We start from the raw sequence: 25,453 nt of genomic DNA on the forward strand, positions 1-25,453 counted from the left end.
TGCGGGGCTCGGACCAAGTTCTGTTACCCAGAAACCTTTGCAAACCTCAGAATTTGGCTAAAAAAACACATGTTCCTCACATTTCTGTGGCACAAAGTTCTGGAATCTGAGAGGAGCCACAAATTTCCTTCCACCCAGCGTTCCGCCAAGTCTCCCGATAAAAATGATACCTCACTTGTGTGGGTAGGCCTAGCGCCCGCGACAGCAAACGCCCCAAAGCGCAACGTGGACACATCCAAATTTTTGGAAGAAAACAGAGGTGTTTTTTGCGAAGTGCCTACCTGTAGATTTTGGCCTCTAGCTCAGCCGGCACCTAGGGAAACCTACCAAACCTGTGCATTTCTGAAACCTAGAGACCTAGGGGAATCCAAGGAGGGGTGACTTGCGGGGCTCGGACCAAGTTCTGTTACCCAGAAACCTTTGCAAACCTCAGAATTTGGCTAAAAAAACACATGTTCCTCACATTTCTGTGGCACAAAGTTCTGGAATCTGAGAGGAGCCACAAATTTCCTTCCACCCAGCGTTCCGCCAAGTCTCCCGATAAAAATGATACCTCACTTGTGTGGGTAGGCCTAGCGCCCGCGACAGGAAACGCCACAAAGCGCAACGTGGACACATCCAAATTTTTGGAAGAAAACAGAGGTGTTTTTTGCGAAGTGCCTACCTGTAGATTTTGGCCTCTAGCTCAGCCGGCACCTAGGGAAACCTACCAAACCTGTGCATTTCTGAAACCTAGAGACCTAGGGGAATCCAAGGAGGGGTGACTTGCGGGGCTCGGACCAAGTTCTGTTACCCAGAAACCTTTGCAAACCTCAGAATTTGGCTAAAAAAACACATGTTCCTCACATTTCTGTGGCACAAAGTTCTGGAATCTGAGAGGAGCCACAAATTTCCTTCCACCCAGCGTTCCGCCAAGTCTCCCGATAAAAATGATACCTCACTTGTGTGGGTAGGCCTAGCGCCCGCGACAGGAAACGCCACAAAGCGCAACGTGGACACATCCAAATTTTTGGAAGAAAACAGAGGTGTTTTTTGCGAAGTGCCTACCTGTAGATTTTGGCCTCTAGCTCAGGCGGCACTTAGGGAAACCTACCAAACCTGTGCATTTCTGAAAACTAGAGACCAAGGGGAATCCAAGGAGGGGTGACTTGTGGGGCTCGGACCAGGTTCTGTTACCCAGAATCCTTTGCAAACCTCAAAATTTGGCAAAAAAAAACACATGTTCCTCACATTTCTGTGGCAGAAAGTTCTGGAATCTGAGAGGAACCACAAATTTCCTTCCACCCAGCGTTCCCCCAAGTCTCCCGATAAAAATGATACCTCACTTGTGTGGGTAGGCCTAGCGCCCGCGAAAGGAAACGCCCCAAAGCGCAACGTGGACACTTCCACATTTTTGGAAGAAAACAGAGGTGTTTTTTGCGAAGTGCCTACCTGTAGATTTTGGCCTCTAGCTCAGCCGGCACCTAGGGAAACCTACCAAACCTGTGCATTTCTGAAAACTAGAGACCTAGGGGAATCCAAGGAGGGGTGACTTGCGGGGCTCGGACCAAGTTCTGTTACCCAGAAACCTTTGCAAACCTCAGAATTTGGCTAAAAAAACACATGTTCCTCACATTTCTGTGGCACAAAGTTCTGGAATCTGAGAGGAGCCACAAATTTCCTTCCACCCAGCGTTCCGCCAAGTCTCCCGATAAAAATGATACCTCACTTGTGTGGGTAGGCCTAGCGCCCGCGACAGGAAACGCCACAAAGCGCAACGTGGACACATCCAAATTTTTGGAAGAAAACAGAGGTGTTTTTTGCGAAGTGCCTACCTGTAGATTTTGGCCTCTAGCTCAGCCGGCACCTAGGGAAACCTACCAAACCTGTGCATTTCTGAAACCTAGAGACCTAGGGGAATCCAAGGAGGGGTGACTTGCGGGGCTCGGACCAAGTTCTGTTACCCAGAAACCTTTGCAAACCTCAGAATTTGGCTAAAAAAACACATGTTCCTCACATTTCTGTGGCACAAAGTTCTGGAATCTGAGAGGAGCCACAAATTTCCTTCCACCCAGCGTTCCGCCAAGTCTCCCGATAAAAATGATACCTCACTTGTGTGGGTAGGCCTAGCGCCCGCGACAGGAAACGCCACAAAGCGCAACGTGGACACATCCAAATTTTTGGAAGAAAACAGAGGTGTTTTTTGCGAAGTGCCTACCTGTAGATTTTGGCCTCTAGCTCAGGCGGCACTTAGGGAAACCTACCAAACCTGTGCATTTCTGAAAACTAGAGACCAAGGGGAATCCAAGGAGGGGTGACTTGTGGGGCTCGGACCAGGTTCTGTTACCCAGAATCCTTTGCAAACCTCAAAATTTGGCAAAAAAAAACACATGTTCCTCACATTTCTGTGGCAGAAAGTTCTGGAATCTGAGAGGAACCACAAATTTCCTTCCACCCAGCGTTCCCCCAAGTCTCCCGATAAAAATGATACCTCACTTGTGTGGGTAGGCCTAGCGCCCGCGAAAGGAAACGCCCCAAAGCGCAACGTGGACACTTCCACATTTTTGGAAGAAAACAGAGGTGTTTTTTGCGAAGTGCCTACCTGTAGATTTTGGCCTCTAGCTCAGCCGGCACCTAGGGAAACCTACCAAACCTGTGCATTTCTGAAAACTAGAGACCTAGGGGAATCCAAGGAGGGGTGACTTGCGGGGCTCGGACCAGGTTCTGTTACCCAGAATCCTTTGCAAACCTAAAAATTTGGCTAAAAAAACACATGTTCCTCACATTTCTGTGGCAGAAAGTTCTGGAATCTGAGAGGAGCCACAAATTTCCTTCCACCCAGCGTTCCCCCAAGTCTCCCGATAAAAATGATATCTCACTTGTGTGGGTAGGCCTAGCGCCCGCGACAGGAAACGCCCCAAAGCGCAACGTGGACACATCCAAATGTTTGGAAGAAAACAGAGGTGTTTTTTGAGAATTGCCTACCTGTAGATTTTGGCCTCTAGCTCAGCCGGCACCTAGGGAAACCTACCAAACCTGTGCCTTTCTGAAAACTAGAGACCCAGGGGAATCCAAGGAGGGGTGACTTGCGGGGCTCGGACCAGGTTCTGTTACCCAGAATCCTTTGCAAACCTCAAAATTTGCCTAAAAAAACACATGTTCCTCACATTTCTGTGGCAGAAAGTTCGGGAATCTGAGAGGAGCCACAAATTTCCTTCCACCCAGCGTTCCCCCAAGTCTCCCGATAACAATTATACCTCACTTGTGTGGGTACGCCTAGCGCCCGCAACAGGAAACGCCCCAAAGCGCAACAAGGACACATCCAAATTTTTGGAAGAAAACAGAGGTGTTTTTTGCGAAGTGCCTACCTGTAGATTTTGGCCTCTAGCTCAGCCGGCACCTAGGGAAACCTACCAAACCTGTGCATTTCTGAAACCTAGAGACCTAGGGGAATCCAAGGAGGGGTGACTTGCGGGGCTCGGACCAGATTCTGTTACCCAGAGTCCTTTGCAAACCTCAAAATTTGGCTAAAAAAACACATGTTCCTCACATTTCTGTGGCAGAAAGTTCGGGAATTTGAGAGGAGCCACAAATTTCCTTCCACCCAGCGTTCCCCCAAGTCTCCCGATAAAAATGATACCTCACTTGTGTGGGTAGGCCTAGTGCCCGCGACAGGAAACGCCCCAAAGCGCAACGTGGACACTTCCAAATTTTTGGAAGAAAACAGAGGTGTTTTTTGCGAAGTGCCTACCTGTAGATTTTGGCCTCTAGCTCAGCCGGCATATAGGGAAACCTACCAAACCTGTGCATTTCTGAAAACTAGAGACCGAGGGGAATCCAAGGAGGGGTGACTTGCGGGGCTCGGACCAGGTTCTGTTACCCAGAATCCTTTGCAAACCTCAAAATTTGGCTAAAAAAACACATGTTCCTCACATTTCTGTGGCAGAAAGTTCTGGAATCTGAGAGGAGCCACAAATTTCCTTCCACCCAGCGTTCCCCCAAGTCTCCCGATAAAAATGATACCTCACTTGTGTGGGTAGGCCTAGCGCCCGCGACAGTAAACGGCCAAAGCGCAACGTGGACACATCTAAATTTTTGGAAGAAAACAGAGGTGTTTTTTGCGAAGTGCCTACCTGTAGATTTTGGCCTCTAGCTCAGCCGGCACCTAGGGAAACCTACCAAACCTGTGCATTTCTGAAACCTAGAGAGACCTAGGGGAATCCAAGGAGGGGTGACTTGCGGGGCTCGGACCAAGTTCTGTTACCCAGAAACCTTTGCAAACTTCAGAATTTGGCTAAAAAAACACATGTTCCTCACATTTCTGTGGCAGAAAGTTCTGGAATCTGAGAGGAGCCACAAATTTCTTTCCACCCAGCGTTCCCCCAAGTCTCCCGATAAAAATGATACCTCACTTGTGTGGGTAGGCCTAGTGCCCGCGACAGGAAACGCCCCAAAGCGCAACGTGGACACATCCAAATTTTTGGAAGAAAACAGAGGTGTTTTTTGCGAAGTGCCTACCTGTAGATTTTGGCCTCTAGCTCAGCCGGCACCTAGGGAAACCTACCAAACCTGTGCATTTCTGAAAACTAGAGACCAAGGGGAATCCAAGGAGGGGTGACTTGCGGGGCTCGGACCAGGTTCTGTTACCCAGAATCCTTTGCAAACCTCAAAATTTTGCTAACAAAACACATGTTCCTCACATTTCTGTGGCAGAAAGTTCTGGAATCTGAGAGGAACCACAAATTTCCTTCCACCCAGCGTTCCCCCAAGTCTCCCGATAAAAATGATACCTCACTTGTGTGGGTAGGCCTAGTGCCCGTGACAGGAAACGCCCCAAAGCGCAACGTGGACACTTCCACATTCTTGGAAGAAAACAGAGGTGTTTTTTGCGAAGTGCCTACCTGTAGATTTTGGCCTCTAGCTCAGCCAGCACCTAGGGAAACCTACCAAACCTGTGCATTTCTGAAAACTAGAGACCTAGGGGAATCCAAGGAGGGGTGACTTGCGGGGCTCGGACCAGGTTCTGTTACCCAGAATGCTTTGCAAACCTCAAAATTTGGCTAAAAAAACACATGTTCCTCACATTTCTGTGGCAGAAAGTTCTGGAATCTTAGAGGAGCCACAAATTTCCTTCCACCCAGCGTTCCCCCAAGTCTCAAGATAAAAATGATTCCTCACTTGTGTGGGTAGGCCTAGCGCCCGCGACAGGAAACGCCCCAAAGCGCAACGTGGACACATCCAAATTTTTGGAAGAAAACAGAGGTGTTTTTTGCGAAGTGCCTACCTGTAGATTTTGGCCTCTAGCTCAGCCGGCACCTAGGGAAACCTACCAAACCTGTGCATTTCTGAAACCTAGAGACCTAGGGGAATCCAAGGAGGGGTGACTTGCGGGGCTCGGACCAGATTCTGTTACCCAGAGTCCTTTGCAAACCTCAAAATTTGGCTAAAAAAACACATGTTCCTCACATTTCTGTGGCAGAAAGTTCTGGAATCTGAGAGGAGCCACAAATTTCCTTCCACCCAGCGTTCCCCCAAGTCTCCCGATAAAAATGATACCTCACTTGTGTGGGTAGGCCTAGCGCCCGCGACAGGAAACGCCCCAAAGCACAACGTGGACACTTCCACATTTTTGGAAGAAAACAGAGGTGTTTTTTGCGAAGTGCCTACCTGTAGATTTTGGCCTCTAGCTCAGCCAGCACCTAGGGAAACTTACCAAACCTGTGCATTTCTGAAAACTAGAGACCTAGGGGAATCCAAGGAGGGGTGACTTACGGGGCTCGGACCAGGTTCTGTTACCCAGAATCCTTTGCAAACGTCAAAATTTGGCTAAAAAAACACATGTTCCTCACATTTCTGTGGCAGAAAGTTCTGGAATCTGAGAGGAGCCACAAATTTCCTTCCACCCAGCGTTCCCCCAAGTCTCAAGATAAAAATGATACCTCACTTGTGTGGGTAGGCCTAGCGCCCGCGACAGGAAACTCCCCAAAGCGCAACGTGGACACATCCAAATTTTTGGAAGAAAACAGAGGTGTTTTTTGCGAAGTGCCTACCTGTAGATTTTGGCCTCTAGCTCAGCCGGCACCTAGGGAAACCTACCAAACCTGTGCATTTCTGAAACCTAGAGACCTAGGGGAATCCAAGGAGGGGTGACTTGCGGGGCTCGGACCAGATTCTGTTACCCAGAGTCCTTTGCAAACCTCAAAATTTGGCTTAAAAAACACATGTTCCTCACATTTCTGTGGCAGAAAGTTCTGGAATCTGAGAGGAGCCACAAATTTCCTTCCACCCAGCGTTCCCCCAAGTCTCCCGATAAAAATGATACCTCACTTGTGTGGGTAGGCCTAGCGCCCGCGACAGGAAACGCCCCAAAGCGCAACGTGGACACATCCAAATTTTTGGAAGAAAACAGAGGTGTTTTTTGCGAAGTGCCTTCCTGTAGATTTCGGTCTCTAGCTCAGCCGGCACCAAGGGAAACCTACCAAACCTGTGCATTTCTGAAAACTAGAGACCTAGGGGAATCCAAGGAGGGGTGACTTGCAGGGCTCGGACCAGGTTCTGTTACCCAAAATCCTCTGCAAACCTCAAAATCTGGCTAAAAAAACACATGTTCCTCACATTTCTGTGGCAGAAAGTTCGGGAATCTGAGAGGAGCCACAAATTTCCTTCCACCCAGCGTTCCCCCAAGTCTCCCGATAAAAATGATACCTCACTTGTGTGGGAAGGCCTAGCGCCCGCGACAGGAAACGCCCCAAAGCGCAACGTGGACACATCCAAATATTTGGAAGAAAACAGAGGTGTTTTTTGCGAAGTGCCTACCTGTAGATTTTGGCCTCTAGCTCAGCCGGCACCTAGGGAAACCTACCAAACCTGTGCATTTCTGAAAACTAAAGACCGAGGGGAATCCAAGGAGGGGTGACTTGCGTGGCTCGGACCAGGTTCTGTTACCCAGAATCCTTTGCAAACCTCAAAATTTGGCTAAAAAAACACATGTTCCTCACATTTCTGTGGCAGAAAGTTCGGGAATCTGAGAGGAGCCACAAATTTCCTTCCACCCAGCGTTCCCCCAAGTCTCCCGATAAAAATGATACCTCACTTGTGTGGGTAGGCCTAGCGCCCGCGACAGGAAACGCCCCAAAGCGCAACGTGGACACATCCAAATTTTTGGAAGAAAACAGAGGTGTTTTTTGCGGAGTGCCTACCTGTACATTTTGGCCTCTAGCTCAGCCGGCACCTAGGGAAACCTACCAAACCTGTGCATTTCTGAAAACTAGAGACGTAGGGGAATCCAAGGAGGGGTGACTTGCGGGGCTCGGACCAGGTTCTGTTACCCAGAATCCTTTGCAAACCTCAAAATTTGGCTAAAAAAACACATGTTCCTCACATTTCTGGGGCAGAAAGTTCGGGAATCTGAGAGGAACCACAAATTTCCTTCCACCCAGCGTTCCCCCAAGTCTCCCGATAAAAATGAAACCTCACTTGTGTGGGTACGCCTAGCGCCCGCAACAGGAAACGCCCCAAAGCGCAACGTGGACACATCCAAATTTTTGGAAGAAAACAGAGGTGTTTTTTGCGAAGTGCCTACCTGTAGATTTTGGCCTCTAGCTCAGCCGGCACCTAGGGAAACCTACCAAACCTGTGCATTTCTGAAAACTAGAGACCTAGGGGAATCCAAGGAGGGGTGACTTGCGGGGCTCGGACCAGGTTCTGTTACGCAGAATCCTTTGCAAACCTCAAAATTTGGCTAAAAAAACACATGTTCCTCACATTTCTGTGGCAGAAAGTTCTGGAATCTGAGAGGAGCCACAAATTTCCTTCCACCCAGCGTTCCCCCAAGTCTCCCGATAAAAATGATACCTCACTTGTGTGGGTAGGCCTAGTGCCCGCGACAGGAAACGCCCCAAAGCGCAACGTGGACACATCCAAATTTTTGGAAGAAAACAGAGGTGTTTTTTGCGAAGTGCCTACCTGTAGATTTTGGCCTCTAGCTCAGCCGGCACCTAGGGAAACCTACCAAACCTGTGCATTTCTGAAAACTAGAGACCTAGGGGAATCCAAGGAGGGGTGACTTGCGGGGCTCGGACCAGGTTCTGTTACCCAGAATCCTTTGCAAACCTCAAAATTTTGCTAACAAAACACATGTTCCTCACATTTCTGTGGCAGAAAGTTCTGGAATCTGAGAGGAACCACAAATTTCCTTCCACCCAGCGTTCCCCCAAGTCTCCCGATAAAAATGATACCTCACTTGTGTGGGTAGGCCTAGTGCCCGTGACAGGAAACGCCCCAAAGCGCAACGTGGACACTTCCACATTTTTGGAAGAAAACAGAGGTGTTTTTTGCGAAGTGCCTACCTGTAGATTTTGGCCTCTAGCTCAGCCAGCACCTAGGGAAACCTACCAAACCTGTGCATTTCTGAAAACTAGAGACCTAGGGGAATCCAAGGAGGGGTGACTTGCGGGGCTCGGACCAGGTTCTGTTACCCAGAATGCTTTGCAAACCTCAAAATTTGGCTAAAAAAACACATGTTCCTCACATTTCTGTGGCAGAAAGTTCTGGAATCTTAGAGGAGCCACAAATTTCCTTCCACCCAGCGTTCCCCCAAGTCTCAAGATAAAAATGATTCCTCACTTGTGTGGGTAGGCCTAGCGCCCGCGACAGGAAACGCCCCAAAGCGCAACGTGGACACATCCAAATTTTTGGAAGAAAACAGAGGTGTTTTTTGCGAAGTGCCTACCTGTAGATTTTGGCCTCTAGCTCAGCCGGCACCTAGGGAAACCTACCAAACCTGTGCATTTCTGAAACCTAGAGACCTAGGGGAATCCAAGGAGGGGTGACTTGCGGGGCTCGGACCAGATTCTGTTACCCAGAGTCCTTTGCAAACCTCAAAATTTGGCTAAAAAAACACATGTTCCTCACATTTCTGTGGCAGAAAGTTCTGGAATCTGAGAGGAGCCACAAATTTCCTTCCACCCAGCGTTCCCCCAAGTCTCCCGATAAAAATGATACCTCACTTGTGTGGGTAGGCCTAGCGCCCGCGACAGGAAACGCCCCAAAGCACAACGTGGACACTTCCACATTTTTGGAAGAAAACAGAGGTGTTTTTTTGCGAAGTGCCTACCTGTAGATTTTGGCCTCTAGCTCAGCCAGCACCTAGGGAAACTTACCAAACCTGTGCATTTCTGAAAACTAGAGACCTAGGGGAATCCAAGGAGGGGTGACTTACGGGGCTCGGACCAGGTTCTGTTACCCAGAATCCTTTGCAAACCTCAAAATTTGGCTAAAAAAACACATGTTCCTCACATTTCTGTGGCAGAAAGTTCTGGAATCTGAGAGGAGCCACAAATTTCCTTCCACCCAGCGTTCCCCCAAGTCTCAAGATAAAAATGATACCTCACTTGTGTGGGTAGGCCTAGCGCCCGCGACAGGAAACTCCCCAAAGCGCAACGTGGACACATCCAAATTTTTGGAAGAAAACAGAGGTGTTTTTTGCGAAGTGCCTACCTGTAGATTTTGGCCTCTAGCTCAGCCGGCACCTAGGGAAACCTACCAAACCTGTGCATTTCTGAAACCTAGAGACCTAGGGGAATCCAAGGAGGGGTGACTTGCGGGGCTCGGACCAGATTCTGTTACCCAGAGTCCTTTGCAAACCTCAAAATTTGGCTTAAAAAACACATGTTCCTCACATTTCTGTGGCAGAAAGTTCTGGAATCTGAGAGGAGCCACAAATTTCCTTCCACCCAGCGTTCCCCCAAGTCTCCCGATAAAAATGATACCTCACTTGTGTGGGTAGGCCTAGCGCCCGCGACAGGAAACGCCCCAAAGCGCAACGTGGACACATCCAAATTTTTGGAAGAAAACAGAGGTGTTTTTTGCGAAGTGCCTTCCTGTAGATTTCGGTCTCTAGCTCAGCCGGCACCAAGGGAAACCTACCAAACCTGTGCATTTCTGAAAACTAGAGACCTAGGGGAATCCAAGGAGGGGTGACTTGCAGGGCTCGGACCAGGTTCTGTTACCCAAAATCCTCTGCAAACCTCAAAATCTGGCTAAAAAAACACATGTTCCTCACATTTCTGTGGCAGAAAGTTCGGGAATCTGAGAGGAGCCACAAATTTCCTTCCACCCAGCGTTCCCCCAAGTCTCCCGATAAAAATGATACCTCACTTGTGTGGGAAGGCCTAGCGCCCGCGACAGGAAACGCCCCAAAGCGCAACGTGGACACATCCAAATATTTGGAAGAAAACAGAGGTGTTTTTTGCGAAGTGCCTACCTGTAGATTTTGGCCTCTAGCTCAGCCGGCACCTAGGGAAACCTACCAAACCTGTGCATTTCTGAAAACTAAAGACCGAGGGGAATCCAAGGAGGGGTGACTTGCGTGGCTCGGACCAGGTTCTGTTACCCAGAATCCTTTGCAAACCTCAAAATTTGGCTAAAAAAACACATGTTCCTCACATTTCTGTGGCAGAAAGTTCGGGAATCTGAGAGGAGCCACAAATTTCCTTCCACCCAGCGTTCCCCCAAGTCTCCCGATAAAAATGATACCTCACTTGTGTGGGTAGGCCTAGCGCCCGCGACAGGAAACGCCCCAAAGCGCAACGTGGACACATCCAAATTTTTGGAAGAAAACAGAGGTGTTTTTTGCGGAGTGCCTACCTGTACATTTTGGCCTCTAGCTCAGCCGGCACCTAGGGAAACCTACCAAACCTGTGCATTTCTGAAAACTAGAGACGTAGGGGAATCCAAGGAGGGGTGACTTGCGGGGCTCGGACCAGGTTCTGTTACCCAGAATCCTTTGCAAACCTCAAAATTTGGCTAAAAAAACACATGTTCCTCACATTTCTGGGGCAGAAAGTTCGGGAATCTGAGAGGAGCCACAAATTTCCTTCCACCCAGCGTTCCCCCAAGTCTCCCGATAAAAATGAAACCTCACTTGTGTGGGTACGCCTAGCGCCCGCAACAGGAAACGCCCCAAAGCGCAACGTGGACACATCCAAATTTTTGGAAGAAAACAGAGGTGTTTTTTGCGAAGTGCCTACCTGTAGATTTTGGCCTCTAGCTCAGCCGGCACCTAGGGAAACCTACCAAACCTGTGCATTTCTGAAAACTAGAGACCTAGGGGAATCCAAGGAGGGGTGACTTGCGGGGCTCGGACCAGGTTCTGTTACGCAGAATCCTTTGCAAACCTCAAAATTTGGCTAAAAAAACACATGTTCCTCACATTTCTGTGGCAGAAAGTTCTGGAATCTGAGAGGAGCCACAAATTTCCTTCCACCCAGCGTTCCCCCAAGTCTCCCGATAAAAATGATACCTCACTTGTGTGGGTAGGCCTAGCGCCCGCGACAGGAAACGCCCCAAAGCGCAACCTGGACACATCCACATTTTTGGAAGAAAACAGAGGTGTTTTTTGCGAAGTGCCTACCTGTAGATTTTGGCCTCTAGCTCAGCCGGCACCTAGGGAAACCTACCAAACCTGTGCATTTCTGAAACCTAGAGACCTAGAGGAATCCAAGGAGGGGTGACTTGCGGGGCTCGGACCAAGTTCTGTTACCCAGAAACCTTTGCAAACCTCAGAATTTGGCTAAAAAAACACATGTTCCTCACATTTCTGTGGCAGAAAGTTCTGGAATCTGAGAGGAGCCACAAATTTCTTTCCACCCAGCGTTCCCCCAAGTCTCCCGATAAAAATGATACCTCACTTGTGTGGGTAGGCCTAGCGCCCGCGACAGTAAACGGCCAAAGCGCAACGTGGACACATCTAAATTTTTGGAAGAAAACAGAGGTGTTTTTTGCGAAGTGCCTACCTGTAGATTTTGGCCTCTAGCTCAGCCGGCACCTAGGGAAACCTACCAAACCTGTGCATTTCTGAAACCTAGAGAGACCTAGGGGAATCCAAGGAGGGGTGACTTGCGGGGCTCGGACCAAGTTCTGTTACCCAGAAACCTTTGCAAACCTCAGAATTTGGCTAAAAAAACACATGTTCCTCACATTTCTGTGGCAGAAAGTTCTGGAATCTGAGAGGAGCCACAAATTCCTTCCACCCAGCGTTCCCCCAAGTCTCCCGATAAAAATGATACCTCACTTGTGTGGGTAGGCCTAGTGCCCGCGACAGGAAACGCCCCAAAGCGCAACGTGGACACATCCAAATTTTTGGAAGAAAACAGAGGTGTTTTTTGCGAAGTGCCTACCTGTAGATTTTGGCCTCTAGCTCAGCCGGCACCTAGGGAAACCTACCAAACCTGTGCATTTCTGAAAACTAGAGACCTAGGGGAATCCAAGGAGGGGTGACTTGCGGGGCTCGGACCAGGTTCTGTTACCCAGAATCCTTTGCAAACCTCAAAATTTTGCTAACAAAACACATGTTCCTCACATTTCTGTGGCAGAAAGTTCTGGAATCTGAGAGGAACCACAAATTTCCTTCCACCCAGCGTTCCCCCAAGTCTCCCGATAAAAATGATACCTCACTTGTGTGGGTAGGCCTAGTGCCCGTGACAGGAAACGCCCCAAAGCGCAACGTGGACACTTCCACATTTTTGGAAGAAAACAGAGGTGTTTTTTGCGAAGTGCCTACCTGTAGATTTTGGCCTCTAGCTCAGCCAGCACCTAGGGAAACCTACCAAACCTGTGCATTTCTGAAAACTAGAGACCTAGGGGAATCCAAGGAGGGGTGACTTGCGGGGCTCGGACCAGGTTCTGTTACCCAGAATGCTTTGCAAACCTCAAAATTTGGCTAAAAAAACACATGTTCCTCACATTTCTGTGGCAGAAAGTTCTGGAATCTTAGAGGAGCCACAAATTTCCTTCCACCCAGCGTTCCCCCAAGTCTCAAGATAAAAATGATTCCTCACTTGTGTGGGTAGGCCTAGCGCCCGCGACAGGAAACGCCCCAAAGCGCAACGTGGACACATCCAAATTTTTGGAAGAAAACAGAGGTGTTTTTTGCGAAGTGCCTACCTGTAGATTTTGGCCTCTAGCTCAGCCGGCACCTAGGGAAACCTACCAAACCTGTGCATTTCTGAAACCTAGAGACCTAGGGGAATCCAAGGAGGGGTGACTTGCGGGGCTCGGACCAGATTCTGTTACCCAGAGTCCTTTGCAAACCTCAAAATTTGGCTAAAAAAACACATGTTCCTCACATTTCTGTGGCAGAAAGTTCTGGAATCTGAGAGGAGCCACAAATTTCCTTCCACCCAGCGTTCCCCCAAGTCTCCCGATAAAAATGATACCTCACTTGTGTGGGTAGGCCTAGCGCCCGCGACAGGAAACGCCCCAAAGCACAACGTGGACACTTCCACATTTTTGGAAGAAAACAGAGGTGTTTTTTGCGAAGTGCCTACTTGTAGATTTTGGCCTCTAGCTCAGCCAGCACCTAGGGAAACTTACCAAACCTGTGCATTTCTGAAAACTAGAGACCTAGGGGAATCCAAGGAGGGGTGACTTACGGGGCTCGGACCAGGTTCTGTTACCCAGAATCCTTTGCAAACCTCAAAATTTGGCTAAAAAAACACATGTTCCTCACATTTCTGTGGCAGAAAGTTCTGGAATCTGAGAGGAGCCACAAATTTCCTTCCACCCAGCGTTCCCCCAAGTCTCAAGATAAAAATGATACCTCACTTGTGTGGGTAGGCCTAGCGCCCGCGACAGGAAACTCCCCAAAGCGCAACGTGGACACATCCAAATTTTTGGAAGAAAACAGAGGTGTTTTTTGCGAAGTGCCTACCTGTAGATTTTGGCCTCTAGCTCAGCCGGCACCTAGGGAAACCTACCAAACCTGTGCATTTCTGAAACCTAGAGACCTAGGGGAATCCAAGGAGGGGTGACTTGCGGGGCTCGGACCAGATTCTGTTACCCAGAGTCCTTTGCAAACCTCAAAATTTGGCTTAAAAAACACATGTTCCTCACATTTCTGTGGCAGAAAGTTCTGGAATCTGAGAGGAGCCACAAATTTCCTTCCACCCAGCGTTCCCCCAAGTCTCCCGATAAAAATGATACCTCACTTGTGTGGGTAGGCCTAGCGCCCGCGACAGGAAACGCCCCAAAGCGCAACGTGGACACATCCAAATTTTTGGAAGAAAACAGAGGTGTTTTTTGCGAAGTGCCTTCCTGTAGATTTCGGTCTCTAGCTCAGCCGGCACCAAGGGAAACCTACCAAACCTGTGCATTTCTGAAAACTAGAGACCTAGGGGAATCCAAGGAGGGGTGACTTGCAGGGCTCGGACCAGGTTCTGTTACCCAAAATCCTCTGCAAACCTCAAAATCTGGCTAAAAAAACACATGTTCCTCACATTTCTGTGGCAGAAAGTTCGGGAATCTGAGAGGAGCCACAAATTTCCTTCCACCCAGCGTTCCCCCAAGTCTCCCGATAAAAATGATACCTCACTTGTGTGGGAAGGCCTAGCGCCCGCGACAGGAAACGCCCCAAAGCGCAACGTGGACACATCCAAATATTTGGAAGAAAACAGAGGTGTTTTTTGCGAAGTGCCTACCTGTAGATTTTGGCCTCTAGCTCAGCCGGCACCTAGGGAAACCTACCAAACCTGTGCATTTCTGAAAACTAAAGACCGAGGGGAATCCAAGGAGGGGTGACTTGCGTGGCTCGGACCAGGTTCTGTTACCCAGAATCCTTTGCAAACCTCAAAATTTGGCTAAAAAAACACATGTTCCTCACATTTCTGTGGCAGAAAGTTCGGGAATCTGAGAGGAGCCACAAATTTCCTTCCACCCAGCGTTCCCCCAAGTCTCCCGATAAAAATGATACCTCACTTGTGTGGGTAGGCCTAGCGCCCGCGACAGGAAACGCCCCAAAGCGCAACGTGGACACATCCAAATTTTTGGAAGAAAACAGAGGTGTTTTTTGCGGAGTGCCTACCTGTACATTTTGGCCTCTAGCTCAGCCGGCACCTAGGGAAACCTACCAAACCTGTGCATTTCTGAAAACTAGAGACGTAGGGGAATCCAAGGAGGGGTGACTTGCGGGGCTCGGACCAGGTTCTGTTACCCAGAATCCTTTGCAAACCTCAAAATTTGGCTAAAAAAACACATGTTCCTCACATTTCTGGGGCAGAAAGTTCGGGAATCTGAGAGGAGCCACAAATTTCCTTCCACCCAGCGTTCCCCCAAGTCTCCCGATAAAAATGAAACCTCACTTGTGTGGGTACGCCTAGCGCCCGCAACAGGAAACGCCCCAAAGCGCAACGTGGACACATCCAAATTTTTGGAAGAAAACAGAGGTGTTTTTTGCGAAGTGCCTACCTGTAGATTTTGGCCTCTAGCTCAGCCGGCACCTAGGGAAACCTACCAAACCTGTGCATTTCTGAAAACTAGAGACCTAGGGGAATCCAAGGAGGGGTGACTTGCGGGGCTCGGACCAGGTTCTGTTACGCAGAATCCTTTGCAAACCTCAAAATTTGGCTAAAAAAACACATGTTCCTCACATTTCTGTGGCAGAAAGTTCTGGAATCTGAGAGGAGCCACAAATTTCCTTCCACCCAGCGTTCCCCCAAGTCTCCCGATAAAAATGATACCTCACTTGTGTGGGTAGGCCTAGCGCCCGCGACAGGAAACGCCCCAAAGCGCAACCTGGACACATCCACATTTTTGGAAGAAAACAGAGGTGTTTTTTGCGAAGTGCCTACCTGTAGATTTTGGCCTCTAGCTCAGCCGGCACCTAGGGAAACCTACCAAACCTGTGCATTTCTGAAACCTAGAGACCTAGAGGAATCCAAGGAGGGGTGACTTGCGGGGCTCGGACCAAGTTCTGTTACCCAGAAACCTTTGCAAACCTCAGAATTTGGCTAAAAAAACACATGTTCCTCACATTTCTGTGGCAGAAAGTTCTGGAATCTGAGAGGAGCCACAAATTTCCTTCCACCCAGCGTTCCCCCAAGTCTCCCGATAAAAATGATACCTCAATTGTGTGGGTAGGCCTAGCGCCCGTGACAGGAAACGCCCCAAAGCGCAATGTGGACACATCCAAATTTTTGGAAGAAAACAGAGGTGTTTTTTGCGAAGTGCCTACCTGTAGATTTTGGCCTCTAGCTCAGGCGGCACTTAGGGAAACCTACCAAACCTGTGCATTTCTGAAAACTAGAGACCTAGGGGAATCCAAGGAGGGGTGACTTGTGGGGCTCGGACCAGGTTCTGTTACCCAGAATCCTTTGCAAACCTCAAAATTTGGCAAAAAAAAACACATGTTCCTCACATTTCTGTGGCAGAAAGTTCTGGAATCTGAGAGGAGCCACAAATTTCCTTCCACCCAGCGTTCCCCAAAGTCTCCCGATAAAAATGATACCTCACTTGAGTGGGTAGGCCTAGCGCCCGCGAAAGGAAACGCCCCAAAGCGCAACGTGGACACTTCCACATTTTTGGAAGAAAACAGAGGTGTTTTTTGCGAAGTGCCTACCTGTAGATTTTGGCCTCTAGCTCAGCCGGCACCTAGGGAAACCTACCAAACCTGTGCATTTCTGAAACCTAGAGACCTAGGGGAATCCAAGGAGGGGTGACTTGCGTGGCTCGGACCAGGTTCTGTTACCCAGAATCCTTTGCAAACCTCAAAATTTGGCTAAAAAAACACATGTTCCTCACATTTCTGTGGCAGAAAGTTCGTGAATCTGAGAGGAGCCACAAATTTCCTTCCACCCAGCGTTCCCCCAAGTCTCCCGATAAAAATGATACCTCACTTGTGTGGGTACGCCTAGCGCCCGCAACAGGAAACGCCCCAAAGCGCAACGTGGACACATCCAAATTTTTGGAAGAAAACAGAGGTGTTTTTTGCGAAGTGCCTACCTGTAGATTTTGGCCTCTAGCTCAGCCGGCACCAAGGGAAACCTACCAAACCTGTGCATTTCTGAAAACTAGAGACCTAGGGGAATCCAAGGAGGGGTGACTTGCGGGGCTCGGACCAGGTTCTGTTACCCAGAATCCTTTGCAAACCTCAAAATTTGGCTAAAAAAACACATGTTCCTCACATTTCTGTGGCAGAAAGTTCTGGAATCTGAGAGGAGCCACAAATTTCCTTCCACCCAGCGTTCCCCCAAGTCTCCCGATAAAAATGATACCTCACTTGTGTGGGTAGGCCTAGCGCCCGCAACAGGAAACTTCCAAAGCGCAACGTGGACACATCCAAATTTTTGGAAGAAAACAGAGGTGTTTTTTGCGAAGTGCCTACCTGTAGATTTTGGCCTCTAGCTCAGCCGGCACCTAGGGAAACCTACCAAACCTGTGCATTTCTGAAACCTAGAGACCTAGGGGAATCCAAGGAGGGGTGACTTGCGGGGCTCGGACCAAGTTCTGTTACCCAGAAACCTTTGCAAACCTCAGAATTTGGCTAAAAAAACACATGTTCCTCACATTTCTGTGGCACAAAGTTCTGGAATCTGAGAGAAGCCACAAATTTCCTTCCACCCAGCGTTCCCCCAAGTCTCCCGATAAAAATGATACCTCACTTGTGTGGGTAGGCCTAGCGCCCGCGACAGGAAACGCCCCAAAGCGCAACGTGGACACATCCACATTTTTGGAAGAAAACAGAGGTGTTTTTTGCGCAGGGCCTACCTGTAGATTTTGGCCTCTAGCTCAGCCGGCACCTAGGGAAACCTACCAAACCTGTGCATTTCTGAAACCTAGAGACCTAGGGGAATCCAAGGAGGGGTGACTTGCGTGGCTCGGACCAAGTTCTGTTACCCAGAAACCTTTGCAAACCTCAGAATTTGGCTAAAAAAACACATGTTCCTCACATTTCTGTGGCAGAAAGTTCTGGAATCTGAGAGGAGCCACAAATTTCCTTCCACCCAGCGTTCCCCCAAGTCTCCCGATAAAAATGATACCTCAATTGTGTGGGTAGGCCTAGCGCCCGTGACAGGAAACGCCCCAAAGCGCAATGTGGACACATCCAAATTTTTGGAAGAAAACAGAGGTGTTTTTTGCGAAGTGCCTACCTGTAGATTTTGGCCTCTAGCTCAGGCGGCACTTAGGGAAACCTACCAAACCTGTGCATTTCTGAAAACTAGAGACCTAGGGGAATCCAAGGAGGGGTGACTTGTGGTGCTCGGACCAGGTTCTGTTACCCAGAATCCTTTGCAAACCTCAAAATTTGGCAAAAAAAAACACATGTTCCTCACATTTCTGTGGCAGAAAGTTCTGGAATCTGAGAGGAACCACAAATTTCCTTCCACCCAGCGTTCCCCCAAGTCTCCCGATAAAAATGATACCTCACTTGTGTGGGTAGGCCTAGCGCCCGCGAAAGGAAACGCCCCAAAGCGCAACGTGGACACTTCCACATTTTTGGAAGAAAACAGAGGTGTTTTTTGCGAAGTGCCTACCTGTAGATTTTGGCCTCTAGCTCAGCCGGGCACCTAGGGAAACCTACCAAACCTGTGCATTTCTGAAACCTAGAGACCTAGGGGAATCCAAGGAGGGGTGACTTGCGTGGCTCGGACCAGGTTCTGTTACCCAGAATCCTTTGCAAACCTCAAAATTTGGCTAAAAAAACACATGTTCCTCACATTTCTGTGGCAGAAAGTTCGGGAATCAGAGAGGAGCCACAAATTTCCTTCCACCCAGCGTTCCCCCAAGTCTCCCGATAAAAATGATACCTCACTTGTGTGGGTACGCCTAGCGCCCGCAACAGGAAACGCCCCAAAGCGCAACGTGGACACATCCAAATTTTTGGAAGAAAACAGAGGTGTTTTTTGCGAAGTGCCTACCTGTAGATTTTGGCCTCTAGCTCAGCCGGCACCTAGGGAAACCTACCAAACCTGTGCATTTCTGAAACCTAGAGACCTAGGGGAATCCAAGGAGGGGTGACTTGCGGGGCTCGGACCAAGTTCTGTTACCCAGAAACCTTTGCAAACCTCAGAATTTGGCTAAAAAAACACATGTTCCTCACATTTCTGTGGCACAAAGTTCTGGAATCTGAGAGGAGCCACAAATTTCCTTCCACCCAGCGTTCCGCCAAGTCTCCCGATAAAAATGATACCTCACTTGTGTGGGTAGGCCTAGCGCCCGCGACAGGAAACGCCCCAAAGCGCAACGTGGACACATCCAAATTTTTGGAAGAAAACAGAGGTGTTTTTTGCGAAGTGCCTACCTGTAGATTTTGGCCTCTAGCTCAGCCGGCACCTAGGGAAACCTACCAAACCTGTGCATTTCTGAAACCTAGAGACCTAGGGGAATCCAAGGAGGGGTGACTTGCGGGGCTCGGACCAAGTTCTGTTACCCAGAAACCTTTGCAAACCTCAGAATTTGGCTAAAAAAACACATGTTCCTCACATTTCTGTGGCACAAAGTTCTGGAATCTGAGAGGAGCCACAAATTTCCTTCCACCCAGCGTTCCGCCAAGTCTCCCGATAAAAATGATACCTCACTTGTGTGGGTAGGCCTAGCGCCCGCGACAGGAAACGCCACAAAGCGCAACGTGGACACATCCAAATTTTTGGAAGAAAACAGAGGTGTTTTTTGCGAAGTGCCTACCTGTAGATTTTGGCCTCTAGCTCAGCCGGCACCTAGGGAAACCTACCAAACCTGTGCATTTCTGAAAACTAGAGACCTAGGGGAATCCAAGGAGGGGTGACTTGCGGGGCTCGGACCAGGTTCTGTTACCCAGAATCATTTGCAAACCTCAAAATTTGGCTAAAAAAAAACATGTTCCTCACATTTCTGTGGCAGAAAGTTCTGGAATCTGAGAGGAGCCACAAATTTCCTTCCACCCAGCGTTCCCCCAAGTCTCCCGATAAAAATGATACCTCACTTGTGTGGGTAGGCCTAGCGCCCGCGACAGGAAACGCCCCAAAGCGCAACGTGGACACATCCACATTTTTGGAAGAAAACAGAGGTGTTTTTTGCGCAGGGCCTACCTGTAGATTTTGGCCTCTAGCTCAGCCGGCACCTAGGGAAACCTACCAAACCTGTGCATTTCTGAAACCTAGAGACCTAGGGGAATCCAAGGAGGGGTGACTTGCGGGGCTCGGACCAAGTTCTGTTACCCAGAAACCTTTGCAAACCTCAGAATTTGGCAAAAAAAACACATGTTCCTCACATTTCTGTGGCAGAAAGTTCTGGAATCTGAGAGGAACCACAAATTTCCTTCCACCCAGCGTTCCCCCAAGTCTCCCGATAAAAATGATACCTCACTTGTGTGGGTAGGCCTAGCGCCCGCGAAAGGAAACGCCCCAAAGCGCAACGTGGACACTTCCACATTTTTGGAAGAAAACAGAGGTGTTTTTTGCGAAGTGCCTACCTGTAGATTTTGGCCTCTAGCTCAGCCGGCACCTAGGGAAACCTACCAAACCTGTGCATTTCTGAAAACTAGAGACCTAGGGGAATCCAAGGAGGGGTGACTTGCGGGGCTCGGACCAGGTTCTGTTACCCAGAATCCTTTGCAAACCTAAAAATTTGGCTAAAAAAAACACATGTTCCTCACATTTCTGTGGCAGAAAGTTCTGGAATCTGAGAGGAGCCACAAATTTCCTTCCACCCAGCGTTCCCCCAAGTCTCCCGATAAAAATGATACCTCACTTGTGTGGGTAGGCCTAGCGCCCGCAACAGGAAACTTCCAAAGCGCAACGTGGACACATCCAAATTTTTGGAAGAAAACAGAGGTGTATTTTTGCGAAGTGCCTACCTGTAGATTTTGGCCTCTAGCTCAGCCGGCACCTAGGGAAACCTACCAAACCTGTGCATTTCTGAAACCTAGAGACCTAGGGGAATCCAAGGAGGGGTGACTTGCGGGGCTCGGACCAAGTTCTGTTACCCAGAAACCTTTGCAAACCTCAGAATTTGGCTAAAAAAACACATGTTCCTCACATTTCTGTGGCACAAAGTTCTGGAATCTGAGAGGAGCCACAAATTTCCTTCCACCCAGCGTTCCGCCAAGTCTCCCGATAAAAATGATACCTCACTTGTGTGGGTAGGCCTAGCGCCCGCGACAGGAAACGCCCCAAAGCGCAACGTGGACACATCCAAATTTTTGGAAGAAAACAGAGGTGTTTTTTGCGAAGTGCCTACCTGTAGATTTTGGCCTCTAGCTCAGCCGGCACCTAGGGAAACCTACCAAACCTGTGCATTTCTGAAACCTAGAGACCTAGGGGAATCCAAGGAGGGGTGACTTGCGGGGATCGGACCAAGTTCTGTTACCCAGAAACCTTTGCAAACCTCAGAATTTGTCAAAAAAAACACATGTTCCTCACATTTCTGTGGCAGAAAGTGCTGGAATCTGAGAGGAGCCACAAATTTCCTTCCACCCAGCGTTTCCCCAAGTCTCCCGATAAAAATGATACCTCACTTGTGTGGGTAGGCCTAGCGCCCGCGACAGGAAACGCCCCAAAGCGCAACGTGGACACATCCACATTTTTGGAAGAAAACAGAGGTGTTTTTTGCGAAGTGCCTACCTGTAGATTTTGGCCTCTAGCTCAGCCGGCACCTAGGGAAACCTACCAAACCTGTGCATTTCTGAAAACTAGAGACCTAGGGGAATCCAAGGAGGGGTGACTTGCGGGGCTCGGACCAGGTTCTGTTACCCAGAATCCTTTGCAAACCTCAAAATTTGGCTAAAAAAATACATGTTCCTCACATTTCTGTGGCAGAAAGTTCTGGAATCTGAGAGGAACCACAAATTTCCTTCCACCCAGCGTTCCCCCAAGTCGCCCGATAAAAATGATACCTCACTTGTGTGGGTAGGCCTAGCGCCCGCGACAGGAAACGCCCCAAAGCGCAACGTGGACACTTCCACATTTTTGGAAGAAAACAGAGGTGTTTTTTGCGAAGTGCCTACCTGTAGATTTTGGCCTCTTGCTCAGCCGGCACCTAGGGAAACCTATCAAACCTGTGCATTTCTGAAAACTAGAGACCTAGGGGAATCCAAGGAGGGGTGACTTGCGGGGCTCGGACCAGGTTCTGTTACCTAGAATCCTTTGCAAACCTCAAAATTTGGCTAAAAAAACACATGTTCCTCACATTTCTGTGGCAGAAAGTTCTGGAATCTGAGAGGAGCCACAAATTTCCTTCCACCCAGCGTTCCCCCAAGTCTCCCAATAAAAATGATACCTCACTTGTGTGGGTAGGCCTAGCGCCCGCGACAGGAAACGCCCAAAGCGCAACGTGGACACATCCACATTTTTGGAAGAAAACAGAGGTGTTTTTTGCGAAGTGCCTACCTGTAGATTTTGGTCTCTAGCTCAGCCGGCACCTAGGGAAACCTACCAAACCTGTGCATTTCTAAAAACTAGAGACCTAGGGGAATCCAAGGAGGGGTGACTTGCGGGGCTCGGACCAGGTTCTGTTACCCAGAATCCTTTGCAAACCTCAAAATTTGGCTAAAAAAACACATGTTCCTCACATTTCTGTGGCAGAAAGTTCGGGAATCTGAGAGGAGCCACAAATTTCCTCCCACCCAGCGTTCCCCCAAGTCTCCCGATAAAAATGATACCTCACTTGTGTGGGTAGGCCTAGCGCCCGCGACAGGAAACGCCCCAAAGCGCAACGTGGACACATGCAAATTTTTGGAAGTAAACAGAGGTGTTTTTTCCGAAGTGCCTACCTCTAGATTTTGGCCTCTAGCTCAGCCGGCACCTAGGGAAACCTACCAAACCTGTGCATTTCTGAAAACTAGAGACCTAGGGGAATCCAAGGAGGGGCGACTTGCGGGGCTCGGACCAGGTTCTGTTACCCAGAATCCTTTGCAAACCTCAAAATTTAGCTAAAAAAACACATGTTCCTCATATTTCTGTGGCAGAAAGTTCTGGAATCTGAGAGGAGCCACAAATTTCCTTCCACCCAGCGTTCCCCCAAGTCTCCCGATAAAAATGATACCTCACTTGTGTGGGTAGGCCTAGCACCCGCGACAGGAAACGCCCCAAAGCGCAACGTGGACACATCCACATTTTTGGAAGAAAACAGAGGTGTTTTTTGCGAAGTGCCTACCTGTAGATTTTGGTCTCTAGCTCAGCCGGCACCTAGGGAAACCTACCAAACCAGTGCATTTCTGAAAACTAGAGACCTAGGGGAATCCAAGGAGGGGTGACTTGCGGGGCTCGGACCAGGTTCTGTTACCCAGAATCCTTTGCAAACCTCAAAATTTGGCTAAAAAAACACATGTTCCTCACATTTCTGTGGCAGACAGTTCTGGAATCTGAGAGGAGCCACAAATTTCCTTCCACCGAGCGTTCCCCCAAGTCTCCCGATAAAAATGATACCTCACTTGTGTGGGTAGGCCTAGCGCCCGCGACAGGAAACGCCCCAAAGCGCAACGTGGACACATCCACATTTTTTAAAGAAAACAGTGCCTACCTGTGGAATTTGGCCTGTAGCTCAGCCGGCACCTAGGGAAACCTACCAACCCTGTGCATTTTTGAAAACTAGAGACCTAGGGGAATCCAAGATGGGGTGACTTGTGTGGCTCGGACCAGGTTCTGTTACCCAGAATCCTTTGCAAACCTCAAAATGTGGCTAAAAAAACACATGTTCCTCACATTTCTGTGGCAGAAAGTTCTGGAATCTGAGAGGAGCCACAAATTTCCTTCCACCCAGCGTTCCCCTAAGTCTCTCGATAAAAATGGTACCTCACTTCTGTGGGTAGGCCTAGCGCCCACGAAAGGAAATGGCCCAAAACACAACGTGGACACAACATATTTTTTCACAGAAAACAGAGGTGTTTTTTGCAAAGTGCCTACCTGTGTAGTTTGGCCTCTAGCTCAGCCGGCCCCGGGCCCGGGAGGGGGGGGGGCAGAAAAGCCCCACACCCCCAACCCCCCCCTGCCCGGGAACGACCCTTGCCTATGGGGTCGCTCCCCCTGCGTGACATTGGCGCCAAAAAACAAATCCCAGGTGCCTAGTGGTTTCTGCCCCCTTGGGGGCAGATTGACCTAAAATCGGCCAATCTGTCCCCAAGGGGGGCAGAAATGGCCTAAATACAATTTGCCCCCCAGGGGAGCGACCCTTGCCTGATGGGTCGCTCCCCATCTCTATAAAAACAAACAAACAAAAAAATGTGCCCTGATGCCCTGAGGGTTCTGCCCCCCCCCTTGGGGCAGTTCGGCCTAATAATAGGCGATCTTCCTCCAGGGGGGGCAGAATTCGCCTAAATTAAATTTGCCCCCCCAACCCCCCCCCGGGGAGCCACCCTTGCCTACCGGGTCGCTCCCCCTGCGTGACATTGGCGCCAAAAAACAAATCCCAGGTGCCTAGTGGTTTCTGCCCCCTTGGGGGCAGATTGACCTAAAATCGGCCAATCTGCCCCCAAGGGGGGCAGAAATGGCCTAAATACAATTTGCCCCCCAGGGGAGCGACCCTTGCCTGATGGGTCGCTCCCCATCTCTATAAAAACAAACAAACAAAAAAATGTGCCCTGATGCCCTGAGGGTTCTGCCCCCCCCCCTTGGGGCAGTTCGGCCTAATAATAGGCGATCTTCCTCCAGGGGGGGCAGAATTCGCCTAAATTAAATTTGCCCCCCCAACCCCCCCCCCGGGGAGCCACCCTTGCCTACCGGGTCGCTCCCCCTGCGTGACATTGGCGCCAAAAAACAAATCCCAGGTGCCTAGTGGTTTCTGCCCCCTTGGGGGCAGATTGACCTAAAATCGGCCAATCTGCCCCCAAGGGGGGCAGAAATGGCCTAAATACAATTTGCCCCCCAGGGGAGCGACCCTTGCCTGATGGGTCGCTCCCCATCTCTGAAAAAACAAACAAACAAAAAAAAAAAACCACAACAAAAAAATTTGCCCTGGTGCCCTGAGGGTTCTGCCCCCCCCCCCCCGGGGGCAGTTCGGCCTAATAATAGGCCGATCTGCCCCCAGGGGGGGCAGAAATGGCCTAAAATAAATTTTCTCCCCCAACCCCCACCCCCCCGGGAGCGGCCCTTGCCTACGGGGTCGCTCCCCCTGCGTGACATTGGCGCCAAAAAACAAATCCCAGGAGCCTAGTGGTATCCGCACCCAAGGGGGGGCAGAAATGGCCTAAATACAATTTGCCCTCCAGGGGAGCGACCCTTGCCTGATGGGTCGCTCCCCATCTCTAAAAAAACAAACAAACAAAAAAAAAACACAAAAAAAAAATTTGCCCTGGTGCCTAGAGGGTTCTGCTGCCCCCTGGGGGCAGTTCGGCCTAATAATAGGCCGATCTGCCACCAGGGGGGACAGAAATGGCCTAAAATAAATTTGCCCCCCCAGCCCCCACCCCCCCCCGGGAGCGACCCTTGCCTACGGGGTCGCTCCCCCTGCGTGACATTGGCGCCAAAAAACAAATCCCAGGTGCCTAGTGGTTTCTGCCCCCTTGGGGGCAGATTGACCTAAAATCGGCCAATCTGCCCCCAAGGGGGGCAGAAATGGCCTAAATACAATTTGCCCCCCAGGGGAGCGACCCTTGTCTGATGGGTCGCTCCCCATCTCTAAAAAAACAAACAAACAAAAAAAAAAACACAACAAAAAAATTTGCCCTGGTGCCCTGAGGGTTCTGCCCCCCCCCCGGGGGCAGTTCGGCCTAATAATAGGCCGATCT

The sequence above is a fragment of the Pleurodeles waltl genome, chromosome 4_2, assembly GCF_031143425.1.
Source record: "Pleurodeles waltl isolate 20211129_DDA chromosome 4_2, aPleWal1.hap1.20221129, whole genome shotgun sequence".
Classification (NCBI taxonomy): domain Eukaryota; kingdom Metazoa; phylum Chordata; class Amphibia; order Caudata; family Salamandridae; genus Pleurodeles; species Pleurodeles waltl.